The sequence below is a fragment of the Anabrus simplex genome, chromosome 7 (genome assembly GCF_040414725.1).
Source record: "Anabrus simplex isolate iqAnaSimp1 chromosome 7, ASM4041472v1, whole genome shotgun sequence".
Classification (NCBI taxonomy): Eukaryota; Metazoa; Arthropoda; class Insecta; order Orthoptera; family Tettigoniidae; genus Anabrus; species Anabrus simplex.
Genome location: NC_090271.1, coordinates 119,848,914 through 119,866,345, shown reverse-complemented (window position 1 = coordinate 119,866,345; position 17,432 = coordinate 119,848,914). Strand labels below are relative to the sequence as shown.

General features: G+C 42.6%; 2 non-coding genes across 2 annotated transcripts; both read right to left on the bottom strand.

Annotated features, from left to right (window-relative positions):
- Nucleotides 1-2,449: 2,449 nt before the first annotated feature.
- Nucleotides 2,450-2,531, bottom strand: TRNAL-AAG (transfer RNA leucine (anticodon AAG)). The gene has a single exon. It is a non-coding gene; the product is annotated as a tRNA-Leu (tRNA).
- A 381-nt stretch (nucleotides 2,532-2,912) lies between these two features.
- TRNAL-AAG (transfer RNA leucine (anticodon AAG)) lies at nucleotides 2,913-2,994 on the bottom strand. The gene has a single exon. It is a non-coding gene; the product is annotated as a tRNA-Leu (tRNA).
- Nucleotides 2,995-17,432: the final 14,438 nt, after the last annotated feature.

Below are 17,432 nucleotides of genomic sequence, written 5' to 3'. Positions count from 1 at the left end.
AAGTTCGTATCAGAGCCGGGAATTGAACTCGGACCTCCGGGTATTGAAGCTAATTACACTAACCAGTACACCACAGAGATGTATTATTATTATTATTATTATCGTTAATCGCAACTGTGAGCTCACTGCATACAGTGTTTTTTTTTGCTAGGGGCTTTACGTCGCACCGACACAGATAGGTCTTATGGCGACGATGGGATAGGAAAGGCCTAGGAGTTGGAAGGAAGCGGCCGTGGCCTTAATTAAGGTACAGCCCCAGCATTTGCCTGGTGTGAAAATGGGAAACCACGGAAAACCATCTTCAGGGCTGCCGATAGTGGGATTCGAACCTACTATCTCCCGGATGCAAGCTCACAGCCGCGCGCCTCTACGCGCACGGCCAACTCGCCCGGTTGCATACAGTTTGCTGTAACTTTTAGTCTATTTCACTTTTTATGCTGGTCATTCCACTTTAAGTGCTTGAAATGATCTACCAGTTCCAGTTCAAAATCCCGTCTTAGGTTTCTTTCCACATTACCTTTTTTTTTTACAATTTGCTTTACGTCGCACTGAAACAGATATGTTTTCTGGCAACGATAGGATAGGAAAAGACTAGGAAATGGAAAGAAGCGGCCGTGGCCAGGTGCAAAGAGTGAGAAACCATGGAAAACCATCTTCAGGGCTGCCGATGATGGGGTTCGAACCCATTATCTCCCGAATGCAAGTTGACAACTACGTGACCCAAACCGCGCAGCCACTCGATCGGTCGAAAATTACTGTAGTCTTGGATATACTAATTTTCATTATCGTACTCGCTAAACACCTCTCCAAGCTTCAATAAATAATGGCTTGCAGGCCATTAGGCTACTGATTACTGTAAAACCAATTCGTCGGCACCGGGCGAACTGCTTACGTCTTCATCAACTGACTCCCTTCCTGCCATTCTATGCTAGAATACCTTGATAGTAATACATGTTAACTTTGAACAATAGCGATTACAGCCTTGTTTAATCCTTGTAAACTACTTGAAGGAAGAACTTATTCTATCAGTAATTTTCCGTGTTGTGCGATTGTCAACATAAATGCCTTTGATGCCTGCAGTACCCTTTTCTGAATCACAAAATACGCTAGTATGGCTAAAATCTCCCTTGGTACTCTGTCATATGCCTTTTCTAGATCTACAACACATAAAAATTATTATCACTCTCCTGTCATTTTTTATTTAGGTCTACTTAACGCATGATGAAACTCTGGTCCTGACAGCCCCTTTGCGGATCTCATCTTTTTACTCTCCACTTCTGATCTCACACTCTCTTCTAAAATGCCTCTGAACACATTGTCTGGTACACTGGTCAAAGAAATACCTTCCTTTTCCATGCTTATAAATGGGTGCAATTACTGCTGTCGGCCAGTCAGAAGGTACTTTACTCAAGTTCCATATTATAGCTATTATTTCTCCCTTCCCTTCTTCTTCTACTTTATTTGTTTATCCTCCAGGGTCGGTTTTTCCCTCGGACTCAGCGAGGGATCCCTCCTCTACCGCCTCAAGGGCAGTGTCCTAGAGCTTCAGACTCTGGTTCGGGGGATACAACAGGGGAGGGTGACCAGTACCTTGCTCAGGCGGCCTCACCTGCTATGCTGAACAGGGGCCTTGCGGGGGGACGGGAAGATTGGAAGGGATAGACAAGGAAGAGGGAAGGAAGCGGCCGTGACCTTAAGTTAGGTACCATCCCGGCATTTGCCTGGAGGAGAAGTGGGAAACAACGGAAAACCACTTTCAGGATGGCTGAGGTGGGAATCGAACCCATCTCTACTCAGTTGACCTCCCGAGGCTGAGTGGACCCCGTTCCAGCCCTCGTACCACTTTTCAAATTTCGTGGCAGAGCCGTGAATCGAACCCGGGCCTCCGGGGGTGGCAGCTAATCACACTAACCACTTCGCCATAGAGGCACACACCTTCCTTTTCCATGTTTTTAAATGGGTGCAATTACTGCTTTCGGCCATTCACAAGGTACTTTACGCAAGTTCCATATTATACCTATTATTTCTCTCTTCTCACTGCGTGTAATCATTTCTGATCTATTTTCATCTATTTCTGCTGTTTTATGGCAATTCTATTCTTCTCCACATCCTTCAGCGTAACTTAATTGCCATTAATGTTCTCCTCCCCATGAACTCGGTTGTTCGTGACTCCAACATACATTTTTCCAAAATGCAACGAATCAGAAAATAAATATGAAACAGGCTTCTTTTCTCAACTTTCACCAGATCAATACATTGCTCAGGAGATCAGTTAAGTCATAAGCTAATACTCAACTCACCTCTTCTATTCTTACAATTAACTCCACATTATTACATAGATAGACAGATCAAAGGAAAGAAGCAATGACTTCACCGTTGAGCTGCTTCGATATTTACACAATTTTAGAATTCTACTTATGGAAACTAGGGGTTGTTCATGTAAAATCATTGGCAGCGGTGGGATTCGAACCCACGCCTCCGAAGAGACTCGTGCCTTAAACCAGCGCCTTAGACCGCTCGGCCACGCTACCACACCATTGTTAGTGACACGCACAGTGTTAACTCTCAGGAAAGTAAGACTGCTGGTTATGCATCAAGCATTTTCTCGCTATAAAACAGATAACACACAAGACCTGGAAGAAGAACTCCGATAGCACACATTCGAATGACTGTTATTAATTTCGTATTATCTGTCAACATGCACTTCGTCTAACAAATGACGAAGGAGGCCTTCTTTATTAGTAAGAGCTGCTCGTAATCATGGATTGTTTAATGAGGCAATAAGGAACAACTGCCCTTGAGGTGGCAGAGGTGGGATCCCTCGCCGAGTCCGAAAGACCAACCCTCGAGTGTAAACATATTAAGATAAGAAGAAGTTAGTTTCGGGAACAAGGTATGCAATATAAAATTCATGGCAGCGGTGGGATTCGAACCCACGCCTCCGAAGAGACTGGTGCCTTAAACCAGCGCCTTAGACCGCTCGGCCACGCTACCACACATTCACCGAGTGAGCTGCAGTCATGAGTGACATTACATAAGACAGTTGCCACTGTAACACGTCTGCTTTCTCAAATATTAGAACACTTCAACTCATCGCGACACAGAAGCAGCCAACACTGATAACAACAACTCGGATGATTGTTATCGCAATACCAGTATTTGTCAACGAACACTTCATCTCTTTAATGGCGAGAACAATTCTACAAGTACATTAGATGGCTCAGATGGTAGAGCATTGACTTTCTTTGCTGAAGTTGGCGGGTTCGATCCTAGCCCAGTCCAACGACAGAACACCTGCGGGACAAAATTCAAGCATATCAGTCAGTGTCTCTGGAAGCTATAAAATTTGTTAGTGGCACGCAAGGCCGATGGCATTAGTATTGACTTCATTATTGATAATCATGGACCATAGACTGAATGGTGGGCATCGGCGTACAGAAGCACAAGGACTTAACGTGTTCACCGAGTGAGTTGGACACGCGGTGTGCTCATAAATTTGTTGTCTTGCATTCAGAAGAATGGAGTTCGAGCCCCAGTGTCGGCAGCCCTTATATCCGAGATAACCCATTCCTAAACCATGGCTGCTTCCTTCCCAGTCGTAGTGCTTCCCTACCCCATCGTCACTGAAAGACCAGTCTGTGTCTGTGCGACGTGAAACAAATAACAAGAGAGAATCGCGTAGGCTGTATACGATACGGCCGCAAGTTTTAGAAGTGACGTCTACGTGCCGAGCCGTCCGACTCGTTGGCTGAACGGTCAGCGTACTGGCCTTCGGTTCAGAGGGTCCCGGGTTCGATTCCCGGCCGGCTCGTGGATTTTAACCTTAATTGGTTAATTCCAATGGCACGGGGACTGGGTGTATGTGTTGTTTTCATCCTCATCACGACGCGCAGGTCGCCTACGAGTGTCAAATAGAAAGACCTGCACCTGGTGAGCCGAACCCGTCCTGGGATATCCCGGCACTAAAAGCCATACGACATTTCATTACGTGCCGAGCCTAGTGAAATTAAACGCATGTTAGGGAATGTAACAAATGTATTCGTAAATCACGGGATCAATTGTGTCACAAGTGAACTATGTAGTGCAAGTGGAAAGTGTTTTTTTAAAGACTTTATTTGTGAAGTACAATATGATGTTTTATTTATTATGACCTAACCTGTACTGTGTAAGATTGGTGACATGTGCATTGGTAAATAGTAGAATTCTGTTCTATATTTCGGGAGATAGTGGGTTCTAACCCCATCATCGGCAGCCCTGAAGATGGTTTTCCGTGGTTGCCCATTCTTTGCACCTATCAACTATTTTTATGATTTATGCTTTCAGCTTACAGGGATTATGTAATTATAATATTACTTTAATCCAAATGATAAATACATTTTAAAAAATCTCTCATTCCAGTGTACAATTCCAAAACTGTCTACATCCAACAAAAAATCTTTAATAACTTCGCAAATACCGAGCCTTGATTTTCATAATTATGACTATAATAAAAGCGTGTTCACCTAGCTATAAAACTGAAGAAAGTTGGCCAGTGCCACCAAAAGGAAAGAAATTATTAGTTTTCCGCGATTTTTACAAAATCGTTTGTTAAGTATGTAGGCAGTTTTGGAAGTGGAGTCTTCAATTGCTGTGTGGTTTGTAATCACAGAGCAGTTATAGTGAGGTCTATTTTCGTTGCACATTGTATCAGTACATACACCCTTTCGGGTGAGGAAGTTGCCAAGTCAGAAAAAGGCGTGTTTTGCACTTTATTGTACATTTGCAAAACAACCTGATAACTGTTACGCTTGAATTTCACCTTCTTCATGGGTAAACATCTGTGACGTGGTTATTTTCCCTCTCTGGGAGTCGTGGCAGAATGTTTTGAATTCTATTATTAGTTTTGCGAAGAGGGTAGGAACGAGACGTTCTTGCTACTCCTGGTCAAGGTAGCGTAGATCAGAAAAATGAAACCTTCCCTTCGTTCTAAAATTACGAGGTGCTGCAAAGATAAAGGATGCACTAAACATCGAAAGACATTTTTAACTTCTGTTGTTGTGAATTATGAGCCATGGAAAGTGTGACAGTAGTATGGCCTCTCCCTACTTGTAGGCAAACTTTCTAACGCTTGAAGTGGTGGAGTCTCACGGAGACAAATTGAACAGGACTATGTGCTCTACTAGATGTCACTACTGTTGTTTCTGAATGCCACCTAGGGACTGGAAATGCTTTTAACTTAGTGGAGAATTGCTTCTGTTTTAGGGTGGCACATACTGGGCCACAGCCTTTTGTTTCTAAGTTGCCACTAGTGTCTGGTTATATCATTATCAACCAATCTACCTACTGCCTGTTTATGTCATTATCAACTTATCAACATCTAGTTCGTCCTTATAAATACTGTGAGCATACCCTTCGTGTATCTATATTGATCTGATCTTTCAGTGTGCGACGTAAGGGAGGCTCTCCTTCCAGGGGACGAAGACGTGGGTGGGGTAGAGGCAGTAAGGTCGGCAGAACTTTGAATTAACACGTGAAATTATCTGCGTGCTACGAAGGGAAGATACCAGCATTCTCCTCTATCACGTAACTGTTAGAGCGTGCAGCGGTTATCTTCATTTTAATGTACGGTTATCTTATTTTCAATTAGGATATAATATGCAGGTTTCTAGACTGCTTACGACGAACATACAGTAGTGTAAAAGTCTTATGGGGACTATGTGAATTTAAGAACGTACGAGTGTTTACCCTCGTTTCCCTTATTCACTTTGCTTTCTGGTGACTAAGTTTTCTAACTCTATATTTCTGTTCAGTGTTTCGGCTTTTAACTTCTTTCTGGTCTTAGTCACCTTGTAGCATGGCTTATCCTCACTGTCACGTGCTTTCTGCCCTGTTAGGTTTTATTGACAAGTCATGTCATGGGATCGTTTGAGGTGTTCAGCATCCCTTTCATTTTGTTCTCGGCCTTTCTATTAACTTTTTTTCTTTTCTTTACTTGGTCGTTTAATATGAGCTTCGGATTCTGTGTTTCTGGATCTTTCCTTCCTTCTTTCTTTCTTTCTTTCTTTCTTTCTTTCTTTCTTAATCTGCTTACCCTCCAGGGTTTGTTTTCCCTCGGACTCAGCGAGGGATCCCACCTCTACCGCCTCAAGGGCCGGGGACAAAACTGGGGAGGATGACCAGTACCTCGCCCAGGCGGCCTCACCTGCTGTGATGAACAGGGGCCTTGGGGGAGATGGGAAGATTGGAAGGGTTAGACAAGGAAGAGGGAAGGAAGCTGTTGTGGCCTTAAGTTAGGTACCATCCTGGCATTTGCTTAGAGTAGAGGTGGGAAACCACGGAAAACCAATTCCAGGATGGCTGAGGTGGGATTCGAACCCACCTCTACTCATTTGAACTCCCGAGGCCGAGTGGACCCCGTTCCAGCCCTCGTACCACTTTTCAAATTTCGTGGGAGGGGCGGGAATCTAGGCAGCTAATCACACTAACCACTACACCGCAGAGGCGGACCTGGATCTTTCAATCCGCAATTTGTGTGTGGCTCCCCTATTAAGCATGGACAGCGAATGTTAAAGCCTATTAGCTGTTAAGAATAATAAGAGGTGTTCTGATGTGAACTCTTAAAGGTATTCATTTTAGTAAACACAGGATTCAATATGGAATCACGCAGCATAAGTTTCCTGTCTCCTGGTAAAAAAAAATACTTCCATTATCTTTGTACAAGTTAATTGTTTTTATTATATGCTACTCATCCATCCACATTTTAAGTTAAATTGCATACGTTTAAAGATATTGATGTATAATGGTTAGCTATTCCTACAGTGGGCCACAACAAGTGAGTGTTACCGGGCGAGTTGGCCGTGCGCGTAGAGGCGCGCGACTGTGAGCTTGCATCCGGGAGATAGTAGGTTCGAATCCCATTATCGGCAGCCCTGAAAATGGTTTTCCGTGGTTTCCCATTTTCACACCAGGCAAATGCTGGGGCTGTACCTTAATTAAGGCCACGGCCGCTTCCTTCCAACTCCTAGGCCTTTCCTATCCCATCGTCGCCATAAGACCTATCTGTGTCGGTGCGACGTAAAGCCCCTAGCAAAAAAAGAAAACAAGTGAGTGTTTGCATAAAAAAAGTATTGAAGTTTGTTAGGAATCCATTCAAATTCCATAGGCCAACATTTCTGAAATATGCGAACAGTTTCTACCTCAGATCATTTAAGGCCCTCTACAGCTGGAAATAATTGAGGCGAAATCATCATGTGCCTAGAGTGACCGTTTTAACGAAGTAGGAATGGTTCAATTTAGGATTGATATTGATTTAACCTTATTCAAAAACGTGAAGAAACGTGCGTTGCTCTCTATAATTGTGTTCGGGCCAACGCATCTTTGTGAATCGGCCTTTTCCCATATGCTTCCAAATTACTCGGACATCATTTGAACCTCAGCTTGGCAAGTGAGTAACAGACAAAAAGTGCCACTTGTCATATCAGTTAGTATAATATGTCATTCATATAATCAATACCCGATGACATTACAGCCCTGGCGGGACATGGCCTACCAAGCGACCGCTGCTCAGCCCGAAGGCGTGCAGATTATGAGGTGACGCATGGTCAGTACAACGAATCCCCTTGGCAGATATTCTTGATTTTCTAGACTGGAATGCCATTTATATGCATATGTAACTGACACAATTTCTTCAGACAAAGTTCAGTAAGTCCGCCTCTGTGGTGTAGTGGTTAGCGTGATTAGCTGCCACCCCCGGAGGTCCGGGTTCGATTTCCGGCTCTGCCACGAAATTTCAAAAGTGGTACGAGGGCTGGAACGGGGTCCACTCAGCCTCGGGAGGTCAACTGAGTAGAGGTGGGTTCGATTCCCACCTCAGTCATCCTAGAAGTGGTTTTCCGTGGTTTCCCACTTCTCCTCCAGGCAAATGCCGGGATGGTACCTAACTTAAGGCCACGGCCGCTTCCTTCCCTCTTCCTTGCCTGTCCCATCCAATCTTCCCATCCCTCCACAAGGCCCCTGTTCAGCATAGCAGGTGAGGCCGCCTGGGCGAGGTACTGGTCATTCCCCCAGTTGTATCCTCGGACCCGAAGTCTGAAGCTCCAGGACACTGCCCTTGAGGCGGTAAAGATGGGATCCCTCGCTGAGTCCGAGGGAAAAACCGACCCTGGAGGGTAAACAGATTAAGAAGAAGAAGAAGAAGAAGAAGAAGAAGAAGAAGAAGAAAGTTCAGTAAAATAGCGTATTATTCTATTCTCATCATCTTCTTAGAGTTTGCCCCGCAACGGATCAGAGTACGCTGTTTAGCAAGCTTATCTCCACTTGGTTCTATTAATCGCACCCTTTGGAACAAGATTAACATTGTGCATGTCTTCTTGGAGGCGATCAAACCAGCGTTTCTTGGGCCGATCACATGGCCTATTTCCAGATGGCGTGAAGCAAAGTGCTGTCTGCACAATAGATGCACCTTCTCTACGCATTACGTGACCGTACCACCGAAGTCGGGTCTCAGGCATCTTGTCTACGATCGGGGCAACTCCCATGCTTTTTCGGATTTCTAGGTTGGTGACATGATCTAACCGAGTCAGTTCAAGTGACCAGCGATGCATATGCATCTCCATGACATGAAGTGCTTGCTCGTGCTTGACCGTTTCCCGCCAACATGCAGAGCCATACAACGCGACTGGGCGAACAACAGTCCTGTAAACCTTGGACTTCAGGTGGATTGGTATCCGACGATCGCAGAGATCACCAGTAATTTGCCGCCACGTCATTCAGGCCGCATTTACTCGTGCACAGGCGTCTGAAATAGCGTCACACTCAGCGTTGACCAAAGAACCAAGGTACTTAAACTGTTCTACTTTATTGAGATCTTGGCCATCTAACTGAATGGTTCCATTTGTCTGTGGACGGCACTCCATGTACTCAGTTTTCTTGGTATTGAGTGGAAGTCCATGCGCTCTTAGTTTTTCGTTCCACTTCTCAACCTGCTCTTGAGTCTGTAGACGGTCTTCAACAGCCAGTAAGACATCGGCAGCATACAGGAGTGTTCATGGGGGTGATGACTGGATATCGGAGGTGACTGTGTCCGTACACAAAATGAAGAAAAGGGCGACAAGGCCGATCCCTGGTGGATAACAATCCGAATGAGGAATTGTGGTGGAATTCCAGCAGGAGATCAGACGGCGCTGGTAGAGCTTTAATTGGCAAATTTATCCAAGAGATATACGAGTACTCCCCAGGGACGCTGGGTGATCTAAGTGCATGCCAAATTATTTCATGAGGAAGGCGGCCAAGGGCCTTTTCCAGATCAAGGAAGGCAATGTGTTTTTGTTGTTTTTTTCTTAGTAATGGTATCATTTAATTGCAATCATCATTGTAGATCCAAATGGCAAAAACAGCTGATAAGGGCAGCCTTATTTGCTCTTCTCTTTTCTGTCAAAGTTATCAAGAAATAGGCGTGTGAAAATGTACTGTTGTCGCCCCCCGACGTAACAGTCCACCCTCCGCCACTGGAACCAACAAATCTGTTGAATCTATTTTCTAAGAAGCCTCGAAAGTTGGATTTTGGATTGTAAACTGAACATACCATTCACTGTAGAACTGTTAACCTTAATAGTATTGTTCTTGTTCTGTATTTTAATGTAAGATTTTGTTGTGTAGGCATACTGTAATCTGAATATCAACATAATTCACTTGTATCAGTGTCCTTGCATGCGCGCACAAGCACCTTCATTGGGATCTATCATTATTTTGTAACTATAACCCCTCCATCGGCCGATCCTAGCTACGCTACTGAAAAGGTAACAGTTTACATGATTTTATGATATCCTTAAACCTCTTTCAGATTAACTGACCTCCTTCTTAAACTAAAGCTACATTTTATTTTTCCCTTGCATACTGAGCAGTGATAAATGGGCGAAAATCTGCCCTTCCCAGACTTAAGAGGAAATGTTTTCAGCAGTTTGGCTTATTCTGAACACGTCTGATCCCTTGGCTGAATGGTCAGCACACTGCCCTTCGGTTCAGAGGTTCTCGAGTTCGATTCCCTGCCGTGTCGGAGATTTTAATAGCTTCTGAGTAATTATTCTGCTTCAGGGACTGGGTGTTTGTGTCTGTCCCAACACTCTCCTCTTCAGACCCTGCTCATACAGCAGAAGATTCCCTTCTTACGATCTCGGAAGTATTTGCAGAAAGAGTGATCAGCCTTAGTGTATTTCCTCCTCGTTCTCCAAATCTAACAGTGTGTGATTTTAACTTGTGGGGTAAATTGAAAGAAAAAGTGTATCGAACAAATCCTCACACATTGGAAAAACTGAAAGAAAACATTACGAATGAAATCAGAAACATTATTAATGTTATTTGCTTCACGTTCCACTAACTACTCTTACGGTTTTCGGAGACGACGAGGTGCCGGAATTTTGTCCCTCATGAGTTCTTTTACGTGCCAGTAAATCTACCGACACGAGACTGACGTATTTAAGCATCTTCAAATACTGACGGACTGAGCCAGGATCGATCTTCCCAAGTTAGGGTCAGAAGGTTATCACCTCAACCGCCTGAGCCACTCAGCCCGGCCACTCCGTAACTAACGCACTCTATGCATATGTCCATAAGTGCGTATCCGAGATATATTATGAACTTGCTATATAGTACGTCTCAGGGATGGTCAGGTGGTTTTCAAAGGTTATCTGTGAATATTCAGATTCAGTAAGTAACTTAGTTTAAATATCTTAAGTACCTTCGCTGTTTCAGAAACGAACAGAATCTGAGTGAAAAATAAATCACCTACTCACCAATGCGTTGAATAAAATCCTGGCATTCAAACTCCTATCAGGACACAAAAAATCAAAATGTGACTAAATCATCAGCCCACCCATGTTAAACTTCGGGGTGGCAAAATGGACTTTGCGGAAGAATGTGCAGCAAGGCTGCACAATTTCGAAAACAAAGTTCCGAGAAGAATGCTTGATCCTGTCCATAAAAACGATACATGGGGAGAAAGGAAGAATAGAGAATTAAGGAAAATCTACACCGAAACAGACATTTTAGGAATTTTAAGAAGCTGGAAACTATATTGGCAGAGATGACGAAATGTTCATCAGGAAAGCGCTAGCAAAACCGCCAGATGGTAACAGACCACCGGTACGATCTCGAGTCAGATGGATGCAGCAAGTGAAAGCTAATCTAGAAGCAGCTGGGTCCAGATAAGAATAGGAAAACAATAGAACGCAGTGGATTCAAAACTGTGAATGAGTGCACTGACCGACTACGGCTCGTACGATCACGTGATGATGATGATTATGATGATGATGATGATGATGATGATGATGATGCCAGTGAAGAAACAGATAAATTAACGGAACTAATGGCGTAAGTCCTTTCACAACAAACCTTTACCGAAAGCATGTAAAATTATATCATCAGGTTTTGCAACATTGGAAAGGTTAATAATGATGGGCCTTTCCTCAATTCTTGTTTCAAATTTGTAACACTAATTAAGAATTACCATTCTCTTAATGACTACAGACATTATGTGGTGAGATTAGTCCTGGCCGGTAATTAAGCTCTCATCAGTGGCGAAAGAACTATTTCCGTCCAAATCCACTCCGGGCATGTCATAAATTCAGAAAGGATACCCGCGCGAGTGGGAATTTCCTAAGTGTCTCAGACCTTGCAACTGATGAAAAGACCAAGGTCAGATTTAGAATAAGCCTGCAATTAGTCGCCGAAGATTACACTAATCCACACGCAATGATAATGGCACAGATGAATAAAAGATTAGTTTTAAATAATCTGCATCTGACGAGTACGACAAATTGCTTTTCACACACGTTTACATCCGTCATGGGATGTGATAGTTCACGTTAGGGAAGTGGCCACCTAGCCACTTGAAGGATTCTTGGAGACCGAGCTCGATAGCTGCAGTCGCTTAAGTGCGCCCAGTATCCAGTAATCGGGAGATTACTGTCGGCAGCCCTGAAGATGGTTTTCCGTGGTTTCCCATTTTCACACCAGGCAAATGCCGGGGCTGTACCTTAATTAAGGCCACGGCCGCTTCCTTCCACTTCCTAGGCCTTTCCTATCTCATCGTCGCCATAAGACATATCTGTGTCGGTGCGACGTAAAGCAAATAGCAAAAAAATGTAGTGGTTAGTGTGATTAGCTGCCATCCCCGGAGGACCGGGTTCGATTCCAGCTACGCCACGAAATTTGAAAAAGTGGTACGAGAACTGGGAACGGCGTCCACTTACCTCAGCCATCCTCGAAGTGGTTTTCTGTGTTTTCCTACTTCTCCAGGCAAATGCCGGGATGGTATCTAACTTAAGACCATAGCCGCTTCCTTCCTTCTTCATTGCCTATCCCTTCCAATCTTCCCATCCCTCACAAGGCCCCTGCTCAGCATAGTGGGTGAGGCCACCCGGGCTAGGTACTGGTTCTCCTGCCGAGAATCATTTTCAGCCAAATGTCTCACGCTCCAGGACACTGCCCTTGAGGGGGTAGAGGTGGGATCTCTCGCTGTGTCCGAGAAAAAAAAACCTTGTTGATGATGATGCTTGTTGTTTAAAGGGGCCCAACATTTAAGGTCATCGGCCCATAGAAGGAAAAACCAAACCTAACCAACGGTAAACGGACTAAGAAAGAAAGAAAGAAAGAAAGAAAGAAAGAAAGAAAGAAAGAAAGAAAGAAAGAAGATACTTGATGCAAATATGTAAATATAAATTGATATGACAAATGACGGAATATAACATTTTATTCTCTGCGAAATGAAACAAACAAACAAACAAACAAACAAAAACGTATAATGCTATACCACAGCGCTGTGTATGCCATGCGACCGGTGCTCAGTTCGAAGGCCTGTAGATAACGAGATGATGCGTGGTCAGCGGACTAATCCTCTCGGCCGTTATTCTGTATTTTCTTGACCTCGGTCATTATATTGTCGTTAGATAGCTCCTCAGCTGTTCTCACCGAGGCTGAGCCAATTTCGAACCAGCCTTCAAAAACAGGTAAAAATCCCTGACCCAACCGGGAATCGAACCCGCGGTCTCCTGGTAAGCGGCAGGCTTATTACTCCTAGTCCGCAGGTCTGGCGCGATGTACTTTTAATAACAGTGATTAGAATATTATGTGTCCATAAGTTGTCCTCCTCTATTGCTGTTCTTGTTAAAGTAGGGAAACACCACTAGTGAATCTGTACAGATAAAATTTAAACGATATAGGCCTACATCATTCTGTTTGAGAAAACGTTCACAAAGTAACTTGATAATATTAACTCATAGCAAAATCTTCGAAATATTAAGTTCTAGGCACTGAACAAAGTACTGTACGCAAGTACTAACGAATTAATGTGAATGTTGACTGTAGTAATTAACATAAATGGACATGTTTTTTTTTTTTTCTTAATTCATTTACCCTCCAAGGTTGGTTTTCCCTCGGACTCTGCGAGGGACCCCACTTCTACCGCCCCAGAGGCACTGTCCTAGAGCGTGAGACTATGGGTCGGGGGATACAATCGAGAAGAAAGACCAGTACCCCACCCAGGCGGCCTCACCTGCTATGCTGTCCGACTCGTTGGCTGAATGGTCAGCGTACTGGCCTTCGGTTCAGAGGGTCCCGGGTTCGATTCCCGGCCGGGCCGGAGATTTTAACCTTCATTGGTTAATTCGAATGGCCCGAGGGCTGGGTGTTTGTGCTGTCCCCAACATCCCTGCAACTCACACACCACACATAACACTACCCTCCACCACAATAACACGCAGTTACCTACACATTGCAGATGCCTCCCATCCTCATCGGAGGGTCTGCCTTACAAGGGCTGCACCCGGCTAGAAATAGCCACACGAAATTATTATTATTATTATTATTATTATTATTATTATTATTATTATTATTATTATTATTATTATTATTATTATTACCTGCTATGCTGAACAGCGGCCTTGTGGGGGGAGGGGAAGATTGGAAGGGGTGTACAAGGAAGAAGGAAGAAGGAAGGAAGCGGCCGTGGCCAGCATTTACCTGGAGAAGCGGAGCTCGCAACAACGGGCTCGGCAAGAGTCTCACTCCTCCAGGCAGGACCGCGGGCAGTCCGACTCCTCCTTCTCGAAATGTTTTTCATAAAATTATTTTCAGTAATATTCAAGTTTGGTCATATTTCCAGTCACATCGGAACCTGCGCGAAGCAGATCGCGCGCACCGATCTGATGACCTCACTAAATCGTTCAATCGGTAGCAGGGAGTAATCAGCGTGAGTCTCTAACACGAAGGAGGTTCAGCGGGCTGCCCGGTCCTTTCAGACTAGGAGGACACGCTGATTCCTCCAGTGCAGCGCGTGTGCGGCCCAGAACATCTAAAGGCATCACAGACCTGTTACTGGTTAATCTCTTCGGCTAAAAGCCGCCCATTCCTCTAAGAAGGCGTGTTGTCGCCGTTAGCCCGAACGGATACCAGATGCGACTATTTAGCAGGTTAGAGGCTCGTAATAAAAACACTTCGAAGATGGCTGAGATAGGAATCGAACTCCCTCCACTCAGTTGACTTCCAGAGATTGAGTAGACCTCGTTCGTTCTCGTATCACTTTTCAAATTTCGTGGCAGAGCCGGAAATCGAACGCGGACCTCCGGGGGTGGCAGCTAATCACACTAACCACTACACCACAGAGGCAGACTGGACGCATTTTTATTCAATAAAAACGATGCATTTGTACTATTTGCGCACTTGTAACGTGAAGATATCTCCTAAAAGAAGAGCTGGGAAGTGTTACTTAGCGGCGAAATGGTAATAATCTTACCATATTAACCTAGAAATAAGTAAAATTGGACATGAAATATTTTATGTGACAACATCCAGAAAAAAAATTAAATTTTATTTGTACCTTAATAGCTATATTTTTCCCTTTGAGATAGTGCAACTTCCACGCGAATTTTGACGTCGTACAGTTCGGCTACTCATCTTTGGAAAGTGAGCGTCACGAAATTTTGTTCTCAGGCTCAGGGCAATTACTCTTCAAGAATAAGCAGTACGTTTATTGTAATCAAACTACGGCACAGGTCAGTCCCTGCATTACATGCTCCACAGATAGTCTTATCGCACTGGCATCACTAGGTTGCGGGGGTTCCTGCGCCGCGAACTCTGATTTCGAATGGTTCTGTATGTTTCGAACCGCTGCAACGAGTGAACTGACTTAGGAATTTAGTTATTGCTTAACATGTTCCGAAAACTTATTTGTTAAATTCGATCGATTTCCCCCTAATTAAAAGATATTTTGTAAGTCACTACAATATCCTCTTCAAAGCAGGAAACGGACAAACCTTTCGGGTCTTGTGGTAATTGTTTAGAAGTGAATTTATTTTTTTGATTTCTCGAAACTCGCGTCTGAGCGAATGCAACCCTACATGAACCGCAATGCTTGGCACTTCAGTTGTGCACGCGCTGCTTTGCTACCCGCTTGCTGAGTATCTACAATGATACAATGATATCAGCCCCACCATAGTAATTATTTATTACCTTTTTATTCGTATAACATTCGCGACCATATGAATACGACAACTCAAATTTATTTAACTACCGAAACTAGAAGCATTGATGTATTCATGCACATTTTGCATTATGAAATAGATAGTAAGTCCGCCTCTGTGGTGTAGTGGTTACTGTGATTAGCTGAATCCCTCACAGAGTCCGAGGGAAAAACCTACCCTGGAGGGTAAACAGATTAGGAAGAAGAAGAAATAAATATAAAATTGACATTTTAATGATTATCTCAATAATATCGTGAATAACTCACATGATTTACATATCACTAAACAACCTATAGGCCTATTTTATTTTTGAAAATAAAACCTCACTCTATCCTAATTCCAAGGATAACTGAAATATGTACCTCGGAAGCGAGGAAAAATACGAGTAATATTGTACCATAAACCTCTTCTATGAACGTTAATACAATCAGGAAAATGTTATTTAATGTTTATATTACACTATCATATTACAGTGCCAAAGAATATGGTAAAATATTTGATCAAATATATGATTTCGATTATATTATACTGTTAAAGCAGTTTTCGTATATTATATTACTGATATATTATATTACTATTCTAAAATTATGGATCCACATCAGTTTTATGCATGTGCTAAAGTTAATGGTTATTGCATATAAGAAAAACCTATTTGGGTTAGAAATTGGGTAGAGAGAAAGGGTACAAAGGCAAACCAGTTGAAAAAATCTCAAATGTGAAAGTGAAATTAAAATATATTTTGTAAGTCACTACGGCATTCTCTTCAAAATGGATGATGAAATATTTTAGTTCGATGTTTCAAAAGTGCCACTTTATATTGCAAAATAAAGTACTCACTTGCGGAACCCCATAAGTATAAAAGTTGTTAGGGTAACACTAAGACTTTTGGCTACTGGAGAAAGTTTTACATGTTTCCAGTTTAGCACAGAATACCAAAATGTACCATCCGTATTTAAAAAATAGTTCAATAAACCTGTGAAGATATCTACTAATGAAAGATGAATAATTGAAGGTAATTTAGCATGTTTATTTTATAGTTACTGCTGTACAACTCAGAACGCAAAGAAGTGTGTTTATTTTATATTCTTGTATCACATTTATGGTTTCAGCACTTTTTTGTATTCATATTCTAGTCCTATTTTCGTAATCTTTGTGCCTTGAATTGTACTACATTCCACGCGACTCATAATGCGAAATCAGAAGTTTTGTTGATACCATGTGTATATTTTGACTGACATTTCTTTCCTTGCCACAAATTTGATCAAAGGTATGATGATGACCGTGATATTTATCACAGAACTATGTAACAGATATATATGATCAAAGTTGCTATATTACACTGTAAAATATTTTATCATATCGATGGTGTACAGGCCAACTGGCGTAAACCACAAAAAGCAAATTTTTCAGGAGAGACAAAAAAATTAAAAGAAACCAGTTTGCACCTCGCTACAGGCATTGATTTATCTTAATTGTTACTTATTTGAATTCTATAATGTGTCTAAGATTGCAGTCTACTGGAATATATGGCGTGGGACCATATAGTTTCTTGAAATTAATTCTTTAACGTGAAATTTGGGAGTTATGCCATTTGACTGGGACTAATACAACTTCAATGTTGTTTTATAACAATGTATACTTTCGGTCACACCAATTGTAATAAATAATAATGACAACGTTAAATTGTTTATTATGTGAAGGAATTATCATTAATAGTAAGAAAACTATTATAAAACACAAATTTTCTATATGATTTTTAAAAATAAATTACCCTCACGGAAGTAACACTCAGATTCACAACGAAACTGAATTAGCTTCGTAAACTCACAAATATTTGTATACTGTATGACAAAAAGTACTATTACTGAATTATGTAGTTAATTTTAGTGACAACTAAATCAGACACAGTCATCAAAACAAAGACAAACATTGTGAGAT